The sequence below is a fragment of the Vidua chalybeata genome, chromosome 11 (genome assembly GCF_026979565.1).
Source record: "Vidua chalybeata isolate OUT-0048 chromosome 11, bVidCha1 merged haplotype, whole genome shotgun sequence".
Lineage (NCBI taxonomy): Eukaryota > Metazoa > Chordata > Aves > Passeriformes > Viduidae > Vidua > Vidua chalybeata.
Genome location: NC_071540.1, coordinates 4,919,403 through 4,936,237, shown reverse-complemented (window position 1 = coordinate 4,936,237; position 16,835 = coordinate 4,919,403). Strand labels below are relative to the sequence as shown.

General features: G+C 51.7%; 1 pseudogene; it reads left to right on the top strand.

The window, feature by feature from the left end:
• LOC128793757 (hydrocephalus-inducing protein homolog) overlaps window positions 1–16,542 on the top strand; it is a 69,751-nt pseudogene extending 53,209 nt beyond the window's left edge.
• Window positions 16,543–16,835: the final 293 nt, after the last annotated feature.

The window sequence follows — 16,835 nt, the reverse complement described above, 5'->3', positions numbered from 1 at the left end:
GGGCAGGGACCAGGCTAGATGGGGACATGGGGGACAGGTTGGATGGAAAAGGATCATGGTGGAGAGGTAGTGAAGATGTGATGGGGCCCTGTGTCTGCAGGTCTCCTTTCTGTCAGGGATGGGACAAAAGAGACAGCTCTGCTGGAGACAGAGCAGTTCTGTAAGACAAGAGGGGAAAAAAATCACTTAAAACCATCAACTTCCTTTGAGGAGAGGGTCTGAGTGAGGGGGAGTGTCCTAGGCAAAACAAACACCAACAAGGAAGACCAAGTCCATGGGCAGGTGGACTTATTTATTTATTCTCTCTTCCGTTGGTGAACAAACCCCCAGTTTGCTTTCCAGGATAGGGATGTCTCAGGGCTCACCTCTCCCTCCCTTTTCTCTCTCCCCTTAGGCCAAGGCCCCTGATGTGAAGGGCAGTTCTGCCGAGGGCCGACCAAAGACAGGTAAAGCAGCCAGCAGAGACAGCTTTGCAAAGGAGAAGCAGATCTCCACACGGAGAACAGAAAGTCCCTGGGATTCCTCTGCAACAAGATCCAAAGGTACACTGGAAAGTGCCTCAGTCCCCACAGAATTCCTCAGGTGAGCTGCACGGGAGGAGGCGATGCCTCTCCTTCTTGGTCCTCTTGCCAAACAAGGTCCATCATCCCCAGCTCCACAGCGACCCCGTGCCAGTGCCTCCGTGGGATGGCGAGTGCACCCTCCTTGTTGTGTTTGCTCCTCAGCAGCGTCTGTAAGCCTCCTCTTTAATTGCCAGGCTGAAACGGTACCGGTGGATAGTGCCTGCCCACGGTGAGGTGGAACTGAAGGTCCACTTCTCCGCCAAAAAGCCAGGGAAGTTTGAGCAGACACTGAGGTTTGAGCTCGTGCAGACAAAGCGCCAGTACGAGCTGCCCTGCCGTGGCACCGGCCTGTACCCCAGCATCAGCCAGAACCCACGGTAAGGCTGGCCCCTGGCAGCCTCCCACACCACAGCTGCCCCTGAACCACAGCCAGGGCTGCCCCTTGGGGCTTCTGGCCTGGGCAGATCGTGCTGCCTGAGGTCACCCAGCACCTCCTCCTGTGCTGGAGCTGGGAAGGCAGATGGTACCTCAGCCTGCAGGAAGGGTTATGGCTTTCTGACTACATTTCCTGCTTGGAGCATCTCATAGCTCCTCCTTCCCCACTTTCCTGCCCAGGGTGGTGTTTCCACAGTGGAGGGAGACCATGGAGGAAGATGAAATCATCTTCAAGGAATATGTTGAGAGCACAAAGCAATTCCACTTTGGGCCGCTGCTGTGTGGGAAATCAAGAGACTGGTATGTGCTCCCTGCTGGGCCTTGTACTTTTCTGGGCACACCTGGAGAGACAGGCTGTCCTGGTGGCACAACCCAGGGCAGTCCCCGGCAGAGTCCTGGGAGACACATGGGTTTGAAGGACCACAGATGTGTGAACCTAAGCAGATATAGGCAAATGAGCCTTGGCAGAGCTGCTCTGCCTGCCCAGTGGGTGCCTTGGTGGCCGCCTTGGTGGCCAGAGCCGCATGCTGCTGCCAGTCCAAAGGTGACTTGGGGGACAACTGTTGTGTCCCCCCACATGCCAGCTTCAACCCATAGGAAATGAACTTTAGGGGGGTTTTTGAAGTGCTTTGAGCTCTGCACGTAGCCTGATCGAGCAATTATTCTGTAGATGGTTTTGTAAACCTTTCATTAATCTGTAATTATGAATAAGATTTTATGGTTGACCTGCCAGTGGGTGTCGGGGGGAACGTACAGCAAGAATTAAATTTTCCTGTAATGACATTGCATCCTCACTGCTGGATAAAGTCTGCCTAAACACGTTGCCATTGAAGCTATTGTGTACTTCTACTTTTACTGTCGCTTTAAAAAAAAAAAAAAAAAAATTCACATTAAGTTCTTGTCTCCATGGGAGTTCTGGAGGGCTAGGTCTACTTTGACACCCCAAGGAAATGAAATTGAAATAGTTTAAGAAAACAGACAATCTTTAGCCAAGTTGATGGATGGTCTGGGATTTCTGTTTGCCTCTTTAACCCTTGCACTCCAAAGTCATTTCCACACCTGAGAGAAGGGTCATTTGTTATCTTTTTGCATTCCTCTTGGGAATTGATGCTTTATATTTCTTTCTCAGACTTTGAGCTAACCCATGAAATCCAAAGCAGTTTCATGACTTTTATGAAAGAGATTAGCTAAACTCTTTTTCCAAAAGCCTTTCTTTATACCCTGCAGGGAAGGCACCCCAAGGAAGAAGGGAAAAGAACTCATGTGCCTGGTGTACTGTTATTTTTCTAGGCAGAAATTTGAATTTATGTTGTATTAAAAACTCTTGAAGTGGCCTGAGCATCATCAGGCTTCTGGGCTGGAGGCACCATGTCCAGGGGAAGGCATCTGAGTAAAGCAAGGATGAGCACACGCCCATGCCCCTGACTGGGATCCATTTCCCTCTCTTGTTTGTTAGAGCAGGGTCTTCCAGCACCACTTCCTCGGGTGCACAGGGTGCTCTCCTCGGTGTGTGGCAAAGGCAACAGTCTGCTCTGCAGCCTTTTCCCCTTTTGTGGACAGGTACAAGGCCCAGAACTGTCCCAGCAACTCGGAGAATATAACCATCCTCAACAACTCCCCCATGGACGTAGAGGTCCAGTTCTCCTTTGAGAATGATGGGAAAGCAGAGACGTTCCTTTTGGACCCTCCCAGCATGGCACTGAAACCAAAGGAGAAGCAGGTAGGAGAAGGGCAGGCAGGGCAGGCACCGTGGAAGTGCCCAGGGGCTGCTCCTCCTGCTCACACCCAGAGCTCTTTGATTTCTTCCTGTGGGGCTGGGTCCAGGAGCTGACCATTTGGGCATACCCCACTTCCCCTGGCTTCCTGGAAGACAAACTCATCTGCAGCATTGGGAAGAACCCGGACCCAGTGGTCTTCAGCCTGTGCTGCCATGGGGTGCACGTGAAGCTGGAGGTCAGCCCCCTGGAGCTGTCTTTTGGCAAGCTGCTTCTGCACAGGTCAGTCATCCCACAAGCACTCCAGAACTTGTGACAAAGAGAAAACGTTTGACTCTGGTTTCCAGGGCACGGATGGAGCTGCTCCAAGTTGCATTCAGTGGCGAGGCTGGTGTGAGCATCCAGCAGCTGATGCCAAGTGCCTTCCTGTCTCTGCAGGACTGACAGCAGGACCTTGGTCCTGAGAAACGGCAACCTGCTGCCCATGGCCTGGCAGCTCAGCGGGCTGGATGACCTTGCTGAGGACTTCTCCTTGTCCCAAGATAAAGGCACCATTGATCCCCGCTCAGAGTTTGAAGTGACAGTGCATTTCAAGGCCAGGCAGATTGGCAGCATTAAGAAGACCCTCCGACTAGAGGTGAGAGGGACTGTGAGCAGCCGTGTGCTCCTAGGGACAGGGTCAGGAAGAGCTGCACCTGACAGACACAAGGGTGCTGTGACCCCAACTTCTGCCTCTGCACAGCGTTTGCCAGAACGTGCAGTGCATCCACATCCCCCCAGATAACCAGACACTGCATCCTGAGCCTGTACCACAACCACCTTGTCCCTGTGAATGGTTGAAGGTTGTTGTCTGTTTGTAGAGACTGCAGCGTGAGCTCGACATTCCTCCTGGACTTTGTCTGAAGCTCTTGCATAGTGCAACAAACTCTCCCTGTGGGATTTTGTTCCCCATGGTTTAGGGGCTGCATTTCAGAGAGGGGGCTAGGTGATTGGAGAGGGTTGTCAATGCCACCTGCTCTGAGACACCTCACACTTCTTGTGCTTGTTCTTACACCCCTGTGCCTCCCAAGGATGCTTTAGCAGCAGCATTCCCTGCTGTAGGAGTGCAGAGTTGGGCTGATAGGGTTTTTTACTGCAGGAGAATCCCACTGGGGCAGCCCATGAGAGGAACGGGTTAGCAAAGCTTGGGAGTCCACCAATGCTTGTGAAGCCAGGGAGGCCACAGGGGAAGCAGCCAGCAGAGACAAGGACTTTCAGGCTGCCTACCAAAAGAATAATCTGAACAGTGTTTGTTTCTTGCTGCCTCAGGTTTCAGATACAGAAAATGTCCTGGGGATTGTTCAGGCTGAAAACATCAAAATCTCTGCAGAGGTCTATGAGGTTTCTCTGAGCATTGACATGCCCAAAGGTCAGTGGATGCCTCCCAAACAAAGCAGTCCAGGCGCACTGCATTACCTTGGGAGGTGGGCGACCAAAGCACTGGGATGGGATGGGATGGGATACAAGGATGGCATGGATACATGCCACAAAGCACGTACCCTGCAACCTGCATGAAATAAAGCATTGTCAGGGAACTGACAGCCTTAAGTCTCTCCCCTCTGAACTTTGAAGTGTGCAGCTTCATGTGCAGATTGGATTTGGGGGCTTTGAAATAACAGTGATGTGAACAGGCAGTTGGCACTGCCCACAGGCTCAGCACAGCATATAAAGTAATTGGATTTGTGCTTGGAAGCGAGGAAATGGGAGCCGAGCTCCTTAGCTACTAAGCTTGCAGATATTTTGAGTGAGAAGAGAAAGGGCAGACAAGTAGCTGGAAAACACTTCCAAGAATGGAAACTTGCTGGAAAGGGTTTTGTGCCGAGACCTCCATGTAGCTTGTGGCCTGTTGTATTCTGCAGCAGCTCACAAATACCGTGTTTGACCTCGCTCTGTGGCTTTTCTGCAGGTTCAGATGGAAGCTTGGAATTTGGAACCATTAATGTCCTGGATAATGTGAAGAAAGTCCTGAGGCTAAAGAACAAAGGGGTATACAACATTGAGTACAGGTGAGTCCAGCTGCCTGGTAGTGAGCATTTCCTTGGGTTCCCAGGCCTGCATTCTCCCTCTGTCAATGGCTAGAATCTGTTTCCATGCTGGCTACCTCATGGTAAATACAAAACCTGGGCTCTCTAATCTCAATTATTCTACCAGAGAATCCAGCCCCAAACCAGCAGTTCTTCACAGCTCAGCTGCACTGACTTTCTTGGATGGTCACCTCCTTTATCTTTCTGAGACTCTGTAAAGAAGTGAATGAAAAATTTCAATGTCAAGGTTTCTTGCAGTAACATTGTGATTGTCTGCACTCTCTGTCAAGATCCAGGATTCCCTGAGCAGAGCTGGATTCTCCCTTTTTTTTTTCTGGTCCTATGCAAAGTCCTGGCTGTGCTGGTGGCACCTATATTTTTAACTGCAGAGATCTCCATTCCTTCTCTTTCTCCCCAGTTTCACGCTGAAGGGTGCAGGTCCCGGGATGCGAAAAGTGGCATCCTACTTCACTGTTGAGCCTCAGTCAGGCATGCTGACTGCCTCCCAGCCTAGTGTGAATATTGAGATACTCTTCCACCCCACAAGTGAAATCCTCCTCAAGAACAAGCCCATCCTGTACTGCCAGGTGAGCTGCCTGGGCCAGGCTGTGTTATCACACGGTGTTTTGGGAGCGTAAACAGGACAGGTGTCTAACGGACACCTTTAACTGGAGAATCCTCTCTCCTACTTACACAAACAAAGTCTTTCAAAACCATTTGGGAGGCTTCCTAAGTGGAGCTGAGAATCTGATTCTGGAGGAGGTGCTTAAACCGGGAGGGCTACACTGGAGGCCTGGGGTGGAGGCTGGGGACTGGGGTAGAGGCTGGCCTCTTTGCTTTCTTTACCACCCTTCCTGTGGACACAGGTGATAGATGCCAGCTCAGGTGAAGGAGGCCAGGTTGTCACCAACATCCCAGTGATGGTGTCAGCAAAAGCTGAGTACAGCAAGTACAGCATTGAGCCTGCCTCACCCATCGACTTCGGTGCCGTGATCAAGGGCACCAAGGAGACCCAGACTGTCGTGCTGGAGAACAAAGGCATGCTCGGCTTCAAATTCCGCATCCACCGAGCGCCCAAGGAGGCATCTGCATTGGAAAGCAAAAGGTACGAGAAGCCCTGCACCACCCTTTCTGTCTGAGGAGGCACAACCCCATGGCTGGTATGTGGCAGGCAGCCACGAGACCTGGGCTATCGTCCATTTGCATCCCTGGCTTGGGGAGAGGGGGCAGAAAAAGGCCTCGGTATCCGCATGTGTAGTATGAAGCTGGTGATAGAGCTGCTCGGTCCAGCAATGGGAGCTGCAGGCTGCTCTCTGGGAGCCATCAGGAGCACAAAGGCTTTCCTCTGTGAGGAGGAAGGCCAGCTTTGGCCTCAGAGAAAGGCAGGGGAGCTCAGCATGACAGATACTTCTGCTTTCTCCTCTCAGTTCAAAGCAAGGGGAATCTGCTCCATTGCCTACAAAGCACTCAGCAAAGAAATCAAGCTCCTTGACACAGGTGGGTGACTCCTGCTCCCCAGCAGTGCTGCTGCAGGGGATATGAGAAGATGCTGCTGTGCCCAGGCTGGGGGCTCATCGCCATAGGGTGGGATGTGGTCTGCAGGATGGAGTCCAGTGTCTGCTCAGTCCCCCTGGCAGTCCTGTTCTCTGGCTCTTGACCTGGAGTTGTGGGGTCAACAGAGGGGAGCAGGTCCTGTGTTTGGTAGCTGCGAGCCAGCATAGGTCTGTGAACACCACAGAAGCAAAAACATCCCCCACTGAACTCCCAGTCCACAGAGCTCAGACAACATTGCTTTTTCTTCTTCCCAGTCCCCTACCTCTCTCCCGTCATTTCTCACCGCTATTTCTGCTCTCCTGTGTTACCTATGGAGATTGAAGGATCAGAGCTGCCACCTTCATTCTTTACACTCAAACTCCTTTCTCTCTGCCACTTGGGACAGATTTGCAGCTCCTCTTGGCTTGTTGCTCTCAGCCTGGGGCTGCCTTTGGGCCCTGGAGTCATCCTTCCCTGCCCTGGGACTGGGTGCTTGGGCCCAGCTGGAGGCCAAGGCAGGACATTCTCTTTGCTGGGGTGCTCGAGTCACAGCTATTAGCCATCAGCTTCTCCTGGAACTTTTTCTGCAGGGTCACCTCAATCTTGGCATGTTCACGGTGTCCCCCTGCTCCGGCTCCATCCGTCCCCGGGGCCAGCAGAAGATCACAGTGGAATGCCTCGCAGAGCAGGAGGGGACATGTGAGGAGCAGCTCTACATTGACATCCTGGGCAGAGACCCCAAGGACAATCCCCTCGGCATTCCCTTTACCTTGATTGCCGAGTCCTGCGTCCCAGGTACCTACTGCCCACAGTTCCCTTGGTCACACCTGCTGCTGATCAGCACCTACACTTGCTGCTTGGATAGAGAGGCACGCTAGCCTTGGTGTCCCACCTTAAAATCCTCAGAGGTTCCAGCCCTCTTCAAGTCCACCCCTGGACTCATCCCTCCCAGGCTGAGAGGGATGCATGGAAGGATAAAAGGAAAGCAATGCTCTCTAAGGCTGAGGTTGACTGAGCTCCATCCTCACAGCCAGCTCCCCCACCCAAGGCTGGGTTTAGCAGTCACCCGGGCAGAAAGGGCTTATCAAGCCTTCTGAGAGGCCAGCAGGGTCCAGATAAACCCATCAGGGAGGCTTCTCCATGCTCATCCCTCCGGTGTGTCCACAGGACTCATTGAAGATGTCACGTTAATCTTCAAGGAGTACCCGATCTGCAGCAGCACCGACCTCAGACACAAGATGCAGTCGGTGAAAGGCACGGGCCTGTTTGTCAGAGATGAGAACAGATTCATCTTCAACAATGTTCTGGTTGGGCAAGAGGCTGTAGCTCATTTCAGTATCTATAGTGCGAGCAGTCTGCCATGTGACGTGGTCCTCTCCATCAAACCCCTGCCTGGAAAGGTAAGGACAGGAGGCCAAGGTGGTGGTTACCCTCTAAGGGCCGTGTGAGAGCCTGTTTTGGTCTCCAGATGCTTCCAGATTGCTTCCTGTGGCCCAGACTGGGCTAGCTCAGTGCAGGTCAAACTGCAGGGGAGAGCAGCAGAGCCAGGGAAACAGTTGTGTGGAATTCTGCATGTCTCGGGCAAGGCTTTGGCTCACACCTCTGGGTCTTCAGTGGGAGAATGGAATCCTTCTGAACCTCTCTTGGAAGCACACGCAGAGAGGGGATGTTATGAACTGACATGCCAGGGCTAAAGCAGAGCATTTCCTCAGGCTCCCTGGCTTTTCCTCCTCCTTGAAGGCCAGTTCTAGGTTATTTGCAGGGTCTTCCATGCAGTGCCCATCTCCCATATAGGCTGGGGCAGCTGCCAGTGCTCAAAACACACAGTGCAGCATTCCCTGGGAGGGCGAGAGCCTGCCCAGGGAAGCAGGAAGACACACTGTCCTGGGCTGTTCTCAGTAATGCATTTATGTATAAAACTGTGTCATGTTGAAAGGTGTTTTCTCCTAACATTGCTCTCTGGGTTCCCCCAAGGAACAAATCCCTATCAAAAACATTTTCAATTTGGATCCAGTCAAGATGTCCGTTCCTGGCTCATCCTATGCCGTTGCTACGGTGACCTTCACCCCGCCAGATGAGCAGAACTACAACTGCACATTCACGGCTTCCCTTGTCATCCCAAAAGGGTAACTGACCCTATGAAATATTGGGGGAGGCCTCACTGATAGCTGCCTCTCCCCTGGGAAGGAACAGACCTCTTGTTAGCACTAATGCTTTCAGTAGCCTTAGGCAGAGTACTTGGCATGAGATGACCTGGGAGGCAGTAACTCTTAGAAAAGAAAAAATAGGTTGATGGTTTAGCCTGTATGAGGAACTACAAAGACAGGCAAATAATTAGGTGGCCAACCAGAAGTTACTGAGATGTGCTGCAGCTGAGCTGGGGGTTTCCAAGGACAAAGGCTTAGATGAAGCAGTTTCTGTACCAGCAAGTCAGCAGTGACAATTTCCTCTTTGTTTCTGTAAAATGAGATGATCCTCTGTGATTACCTGGCATTCATTAAGCTGTTGTGGAGTGATTGGAGCTGGTATGAAAGAGGAGCCTAGTTCCTCTGCCCTGGGACCTGTGTACTGGGGCTTTGACTTGCCCTTCCTCAACCCTTTAGTGGCTGAATTGGAACAAGAAAAGTCTAACTGCTAATAAGCAATTGCTTTTTTACTGTTCTTGGAAATGATCTTTACTGATGGTGACGATGATGTATTTTTGCCTTCTTGCTTTCATGCTGTGCTTTTGCTTGTTGCATAAGTCTCATCTCACTGCAGCCAGGGGATTTGCCATATCTCATCTGGTGCCTCATTTACCTGCTGTAGTGCATGATTCAATTAAGTGAAATTATTTTTAACTGTTATTGTGGAAGGCTCTGGCTCTTTGGAGCAGATTCCTCTTGCCAATGGCCCTGAGTGGATTGGGAAGAGGCTGGTGGGGGGGCTGTGTTGTGGGGTACAGGGGCACCAGGCAGGGAAAACACTCTGGCCCTTGCTGCTTTGCTTGCCCAGTGAGAAATGGGTTAGTGCCAGCTGAAATTGTTTCTGTGCCTCTCCTGCAGCTCTGTGAAAATCAAACCCCAAACCCTGACCTTCACCATCAGCGGGAGGGGGCACGAGCCGCAGCTGACAGTCGTGTGCCCGAGTGCTCGCAGCGAGAGGGGAAACGCCGTGCTGCGCTTCAAGAGGCTCCGGCTGGGGGATTCAGAGACACTGCCCCTGGTCATCCGTAACAACGGCAGCATACCTGTCAAGGTGAGGAGGACCTGCTCAAGGGATGGTCTGGTTTGGGAACAAGTGCTTGTGGCACAGGGGACGGGTCCCAGAAAACATGGCAGACCTGGGAAGAGGTGTCAGAAATTCTTTTTAAGCAAGTGACTGACATCTGTTCTCCAAGAAGGGAGTTCTTAGAAATTTTCCATCCAGTCTTTCTTCTTTAAGTTGAACACAAGAAAGATGGTGGAAGTATTTGAGATATATATATATATATATATATCTATATACATACATATATATATATGTATACATGTATCTCAGGTCACCTTTTGTTCTCATGGACACGTGTGATTTCCCAGTTCACTACATTTTAAGTAGACTTAGATGTGGTTTCATTACCTTCTACTCATTACTTTCTGTCCTGTTTGGTTCTGTGTCAGTTCTATCCAGATGCCTCTGAACACCCTTTTTTCTAGGCTGGTTTGACTTAACTTTTGTGCTAAGTGCTGTTTGTAGTGGGAGAGGTGCTGGGTTCCCATGCGGGACCAGCAGCACTGCGGTGTCAGTCCCTGTGCCATCCTGTACTCACCAGTATCGTTGTGCTCTGGGTTCCCTTTTCTCAGTTTATGTTACACCTGGAGGATAAGCATGGAGCGTTCTTCTTGAAAGGCAGGGCCTCCGCACTCAGGATATTCCACACTGAAGATGTGGAAGAGGACTCCGTTGGAAACGGTAAGTTCATTAACCATGAAGTGTGATCATGCACGGAGGGAAAACGTGTGCCCTGCTCTTGGCTTCTCTGAGCAGCAGCCAGATGTTAGGCACAGTGTCGTTCCTCGGGCTCTCTGTCCCCCAAGCTTTTCTTGGGGCTTTTCTTGCAGCGTTTCCTCCTAGCCAGTTGTAGGAAGTCTTCTGTTCTTCTAGACATGGTGGGTTGAGTTGTGGGGGACTGTCACTACCTCAGTGGACCCTCTGAAGTATTTGCTGCAAGTGGGAAGGTACCAGCCTGAACAGACACAGCCCTTGAGCACACAGCCAGCAGAAGCCAAAAGCACTCTTTGGCTCAGCTTTGCATATGGCTGGAGCTGGCTGGAAGCAGATGGAATGAGGGCTGGGCATCAGCCTGCGGTTAAGCTGCTTAAGTGGTGATGTGTCTGGAGGTGGCAGTCTTGTGAACATAGGAAGATGGTCTGGAACCACTGGGGATAGAACCTGTGCTTAGAAGGCAGCTGGTTTCAACCTCTTATTCCTCATATATCCTATGGAACTATTTCCTCTGTACAGCTGTATCACTTAACTCTGATTTCCATTGCTGTGCAGAGAGCAAGCCCCCAAAGAAGTCTTTCTTCCTTCTGCATTGCGGGCAATCGACAGAGTTTGATGTCATTTTCAAACCCACGCGGGCTCGACGTCTGGAAGGGGAGATTTGTCTCTTCATGGGGGACATCTGCTCTAACAAAACCCTAGCAGAGCTGGTGGGTGAAGGCCACAAGGATAAATTCACCCTCGATGGCCTAGAGGAAGACACAACGGAGGGGAATGCTGAGAGCAGTCTGAAGAAAGACATCATTGATGGTAAGAGAGGAGAAGCTGCCAAGGTGGAGCAAGGAAGAGGAAAATGTCTGCTCATGTGTGTCCTCCCTCTAGCCAGGCCTGGGCTGTCACCCACGGGACTTGGTGGCCTGTGGGCATGGCAGCCATGCATGCAGAGCAGTGTGTGCTGTGCTGCACGTCGCTGGCTTGGGGATGTGTCAGGATGTTTTCCTGAAGGTGGTGGGATGGGGAACTGCCTGGGGAACTTCCTTGCTCCAAGCCTTCCTCCCTCTGGGAGGAAGTATTGAACATGCAGGGGTCTGTTCACGTGAAGGGGGCAGGTGGAGCTCCCTGCATGCTGAGATCCCTTGCTCTCCTCCTTAACAGCTGTCAGAATGAATCACCTCCAGTTTGGGGACTGTCTTGTCGGGAAGCGCCGCAGCAGGACCTTCACCATCACCAACCACACCCGTAGGAAGGTCATGCGCTTTGAGTGGGAGGCAGATGCCCCATTCCAGTTCTCCCCCAAGGTGAGCGTGGACTGCTCTGCCTTTTCCCATTGCTCAAGCCCTGCCCTGCTGTTCCCAGGAGCTGGCGGGGAGTCCTCACGTACCACTGATAGCCCATTCCAGTGCCATGTAGGAGAGGCAGTCGCTGGCTTGGCTGGGCCAAGGCTGCCAGCCTTGCAGAAAAGGCTTCATGTTATGGGAGGTGGCACCTTCTGGTCATACTTTTGTCTATCAAACTTCACATAAATCCACTCTGAGGTGCAGATTCCTGGCACAGCTGCTCACCACATCAGTCCCTTGTGCTGTCAGTCCTGCCTTTGGCAGTGCTTCCAGTTTGCTCTTGACTCCCTGATTCTCCCTAGGTGGGACACCTCCATCCTGGCTGTGCCAAGGACATCACAGTGACTTTGAAATCAGATGTCCCAGCCACCTTCAGGAGGCACCTTGTGAAATGTAAGGTGACCAAGATCAACTTTGAGCTGCCACAAAGGGAGGTTCCTGACTGGGATGACCGAATGTGCACTGTCTCATGGAAGAGTACCACCAGGAAAGACCGGAAGACAAATTCCCTAAAATAGAGAAGGTAAGAAGCAAAATGGCAAAGAAAGCCAACCCAGCTTTTGCAAAAAAAAAAAAAAAAACCACCATAACACCATCACTGCTGGCTGAGCAGCTCCTGCTTCCTCTGGACATTGGACAGCTGTGAGGTTCACCAGCAGTGCATTCCAGGGGAGAGGTGGATGCACAGTGACCAGACACACTCACACGAGAAGGGGAAGCCTTTTGACAAGAGACCTTCAGCCACACACAAACCATCAGTCTGTGCCACGAGCACAGGTGTTGCAGCCCATGTTGAATGGGGGACAATGTTTTATGATTTTATCCCATTTTATGGTGGCAGAAATTTCTTCATCTCATTTGGTGCCTTTTCACCAACAAGGAGTTAAGTCTGCTGCACTCTGTCTCTTCTTTTAAAGTGGAGAGAAATCCACTTCTCCTGCACATGCTGGTGAACTCCAAGTTTTGTCTGCCTGGATACCAGAGAATTTGGTTGTGGTCTCTGTATTGTGTGGGATATCTGTCTCATCATGGAGTAGCCCAGGCACGGTATGACAGTATGGAGGAGTCCGGAGAAGGATCATCTCCAGAGACTCTTGCTTTTATTGTCACTATTGCCACGCACACTCATCTTGGGTGAAGGCTCTTTCTGAGTTTCTGGACCATTTTAAGGCCTCTAAACCATCCTCTTTTCTATCAGAATATCTGCAGTTGGAGACTTTCCAAGTGAGATCTTTCACATCCCAAAATGCCCATCCCCAGCTCCCAGCAGTGTGGCTGTTGCTCCACACAAGACATCTGGAGAGCACTTTCTCCTAAGACAAGAAGAAAAAGGTGCTTTCTAGAACTCTTCAGTCTTGGGGTTCTCCATCTACAGAGCTCCAGCAGGGGAACTTAAACCAAATTTTGAGACCTGCTGGATTTATAGGGGACCAGGAAAAGAGTCAGTCCCTCTACAAGGTTGAAGTACAGGGACTGGAAACCAGCTATAGTCTCCATGGGGATATTAGCAGCTGTGGTAGTGACTGCTTTGATCACTGGGTAGAAACAAGTACTGTAGCAGAGCAGTCCCAATTTTGTCATCTTTCCAGGGAAGTAAAAGTGAATGGTCCTTTCTAGTCCCTCTATGAGGCTGATCTTGGAGGCCAGAAGATCCCCTTCTCAGCCAGACCTTCTGGGCTCTGCTCAGTGATTCCTCCCTTCTCTGTTTGCAGGTGGTCGAGATAGACCCAGAACCGGCTCACACTGTGGTGGAGGAGAGCAGCCAGGAGGCCGAGGTGTACCTCAGTGCCGTTGCTGCCCACAAGCAGTTGAAGCTGAAGACGATGGTGGTTCAGTTCAAGGATACCCGGCCCTCCCAGACAAGGACAGCCACGTGAGTGCTGGAGGCCAGGCAGGGCCCTGCGAGCAGGAGCTGCCTTTGCCCAGGGCTGGCCCAGTGCCTGCTTCCCAGAACTCTGCCCCAGCCCAAAGCAGCACAGGCCCATTTATGTGCACGCAAAGCCAAGCAGGAGATGGTGCTCAGGAGAGGTTCAATGCTGCCATACCTTTCTGCTGAGAAAAGCCATGGGTTTGCTTTCACTGCATGTCACCTGTCCTCATCTGCTCAAGAATAAGTTTGCAGTCAAACCAAGGCCTAAAGTCCAGAGCAAGCCCCTTAGCTTCAGTGTCCTGGGCACCATGTTGGCCCTTTCCTCTTAAACATCCAGACTTGGAAATACTGTTTTGGGCCACCCAGGACAGCAGTCTGAGCGTGGCAGGGTTGCCTGGGGAAGAAGATGCTCCTCAGCAGAAAGTGGTACCAGGAGTCCCTCAGACAGTGTTACTGTACTATTTGCTTTATATTTATTGGACTTTTTTTTTTATTCCTCCTTTTTGCTTTTCAGTTTCAAAATTCACAACGCAGGGAAGGAAGCCCTGGAGTACTCCTGGGATTATGCCGCAGATAGAGAACCAGTGAACAAGCCATTCTCACTCACTCTGATGCGTAAGGGCATTTCACCCCAAAACATGAATTGCTTTTTCATCCTTGTCCACACGTCCACTTTCATCAGCATCTTCCCAGCTGCAGCTGCAGAGTTTTCTCCTTGTCCCTCTCTGCCTTTCACCCTTTTCTGTTCTTGCTCTGCCACTTCTGCTCTGCAAAGGACTGACCCAGGATCTGGGGAGAGCCACGTGCTGGGTCAGGACTGGGAAGGGGGACATCAGGTCATCTCTTTGAGAAGTCTGAGACTGGGAAAAACAGTTGTGTTAACAAGTGACCTGCCCTGCAGCCACTGTCTGTGTGCAGTTCCTCACTCCAGGGCAAATGCAAAGTTACTGTCTAAAAGCAACTCTCACTGTCTAAAAGCTTTGGCACAGGAGTGTGTGCTGCAGGCAGAGACCCTGCTCCAGATGCCCTATTTCCTGCTGGAATAAAGTTCTTGGCCAGAGCTGCTCCAAGTGCATCCCAGCTCTCCCATCTACGTGCAGCAGGAGGCAGAGTTGCTGGAGCATAAGTCTTTGAAAGGTGTCCTCTTCCTCCCTGCAGGTCGGTTCCTCTCCGATGAAACTGTAAAGCATCGCAGAAAGCTGCTGCTTAGTTACTGGTGGGACCTGGAACATCCTCCTAAGATAGTTCCTAAAGTGCGGCAGCGGCGGCCTGACAGGAGGCTGCGGTTAGCCAGATTGCGGCAGGAGCGGCGAGACCGGCAGTGGCGCTGGGACTGGATGTGGCAGTGGCAGCGGCAGAATAAGGAGATGCAGGAACTGAGGCTGCAGCTGCTGCAGGAATTGGAGCAGCAGCAGCGGGATTCCAAGCAGCAGCAGCAGCAGCGGGATTCCGAGCAGCAGCAGCAGCAGCGGGATTCCGAGCAGCAGCAGCAGCAGCAGCAGAGCAGCAGCAGCAGCAGCAGGATTCGAGCAGCAGCAGCAGCAGGATTCCGAGCAGCAGCAGCAGCAGGATTCCGAGCAGCAGCAGCAGCAGGATTCCGAGCAGCAGCAGCAGCAGGATTCCGAGCAGCAGCAGCAGGATTCCGAGCAGCAGCAGCAGCCCAAGCAGCCAGATCCTTCCAAGAAGAAACGCCGCTCAAAGCAAAAGCATGTCTCTCTGCAGCCTGTCAGTTCCTCCCTGGAAATCTTCCCAGATTTCACCCATGACGTGCCACTGTTCTCCATCAACCCCTCCTGTGGCGTCCTTGCTCCTGGCCAGAAGCAGACCTTTCATGCGCAGTTCTCCCCAAAGTGTGTGGGGAATTTTAAGGCCACCGTGCTGTGCAGGTGGGAAACATCTTTGCCAACTCATGCTACTGATGGGTATCACTGAATCACAGGGTGGGACAGGGTGGAAGGGACCACAGTAGGTCAACTGGTCCCACTTCCCTGCTCAGGTGGAGTCATCCCAGAGCACAGGGTTGTGTCCAGAGGGCTCTGGAATGATTCCAGTGAGGGACACTCCACACCCTCTCTGGTCAAGCTGGCACCTGCACAGGCAAGAAGTTCTTCCTCAGGTTCAGGTGGAATTTCCTGATCAGGTTCTGCCCATTGCCTCTCGTCCTATTGCTGGGCATCACCAAGCACAGCCTGGTTTGTCCCCTAACACCCTCCCATCAGTCCCTCTGACTGGGATGGGGAGGTGGGCCTGGAGCCAGGCAGCCCCAGAGAAGGCAGCAGAACCACCCACATGAGCACGGAAAGATCATCATCTGGCCTTGGTAGGGAGACACTGGGAAAAGACACTGTATGAAACATTAAGCTCCTGGAGGGTTGCAAAATCTGGAACGAGAGATCTGGGGACCAGCCAGTCCCTAGCTCTGCTTCCTTTGGGACAAGCAAGGCCTGCTTCTCTACATGGAACCTCGTGTGCTGTAGTTGGTCCCCAGGCACTTAACTGGTCATGTTCCTGTCCTTGCACCTCTGCAGCCTCCATGCAGCGAGTGCAGTTGTTCAATCTGCTGCTCACTGCTTGCACAGAGAGAGGATGCAACACTGTGTGCTCTGCAAGGAGACAGAAAAGCGGCTGGCTGGGAATGTTCGTCAGGCTAATACCAGTCCCCTTCTTCCTAGGATTCCTAACCTGAAGCCAACTCAGAAGAGGGTGCGGGTGATTTTGAAAGGCAGAGCCCGGGAGGAGAAGAGTCTTGGTAAACCTGAAGAGTCTGCGTTACAGCAGACAGAGCAAGGCCAGAGACCCGAGAAGCAGGTGCACGGGAAACTACCACCTGAGTGACAGCATCTGTGTCAGCTGGAGCATCCGGCAGGAGCCGGCAACATCGTCTCTTCTGCTGCTGATGGTCTCCCACCCTTCACCGGAGACCTCTGCAGCTACCCTTCCAAGCTCCAGTGAAGACCTCTCACTTACCTTTTAGTTACCTAAGTTAATTAACTAATTGTTAGTTGTTAATCAATTGTTCGTTAATTGTTAATTAAACAATTGGCAATAAATCGTTAATTGTCAGATTGTCTTGGTTGCAAAGACAGGTATCTGTGGGACCTCTCTGGAATGGAGAATGTAGACCCTCTTCCCTCCAAATTATTATAACTGAAATTAAGGGGCTTTCAGGCAATGATATGGGAAACGGAGTAGCAGTTTTTTTACTAGCATGTGTAACAAGGCAAATAAACACCACCACTGGCAGCAACAACAAACAGAACCAGATACCAAACCACAGCCTTTCCTCGGCTGTAGGCACTTCCCCTTTGCTGTAGTTCTGGTCACAGCTGGGCAGGGAAGGGAGGCAGATAATGAAT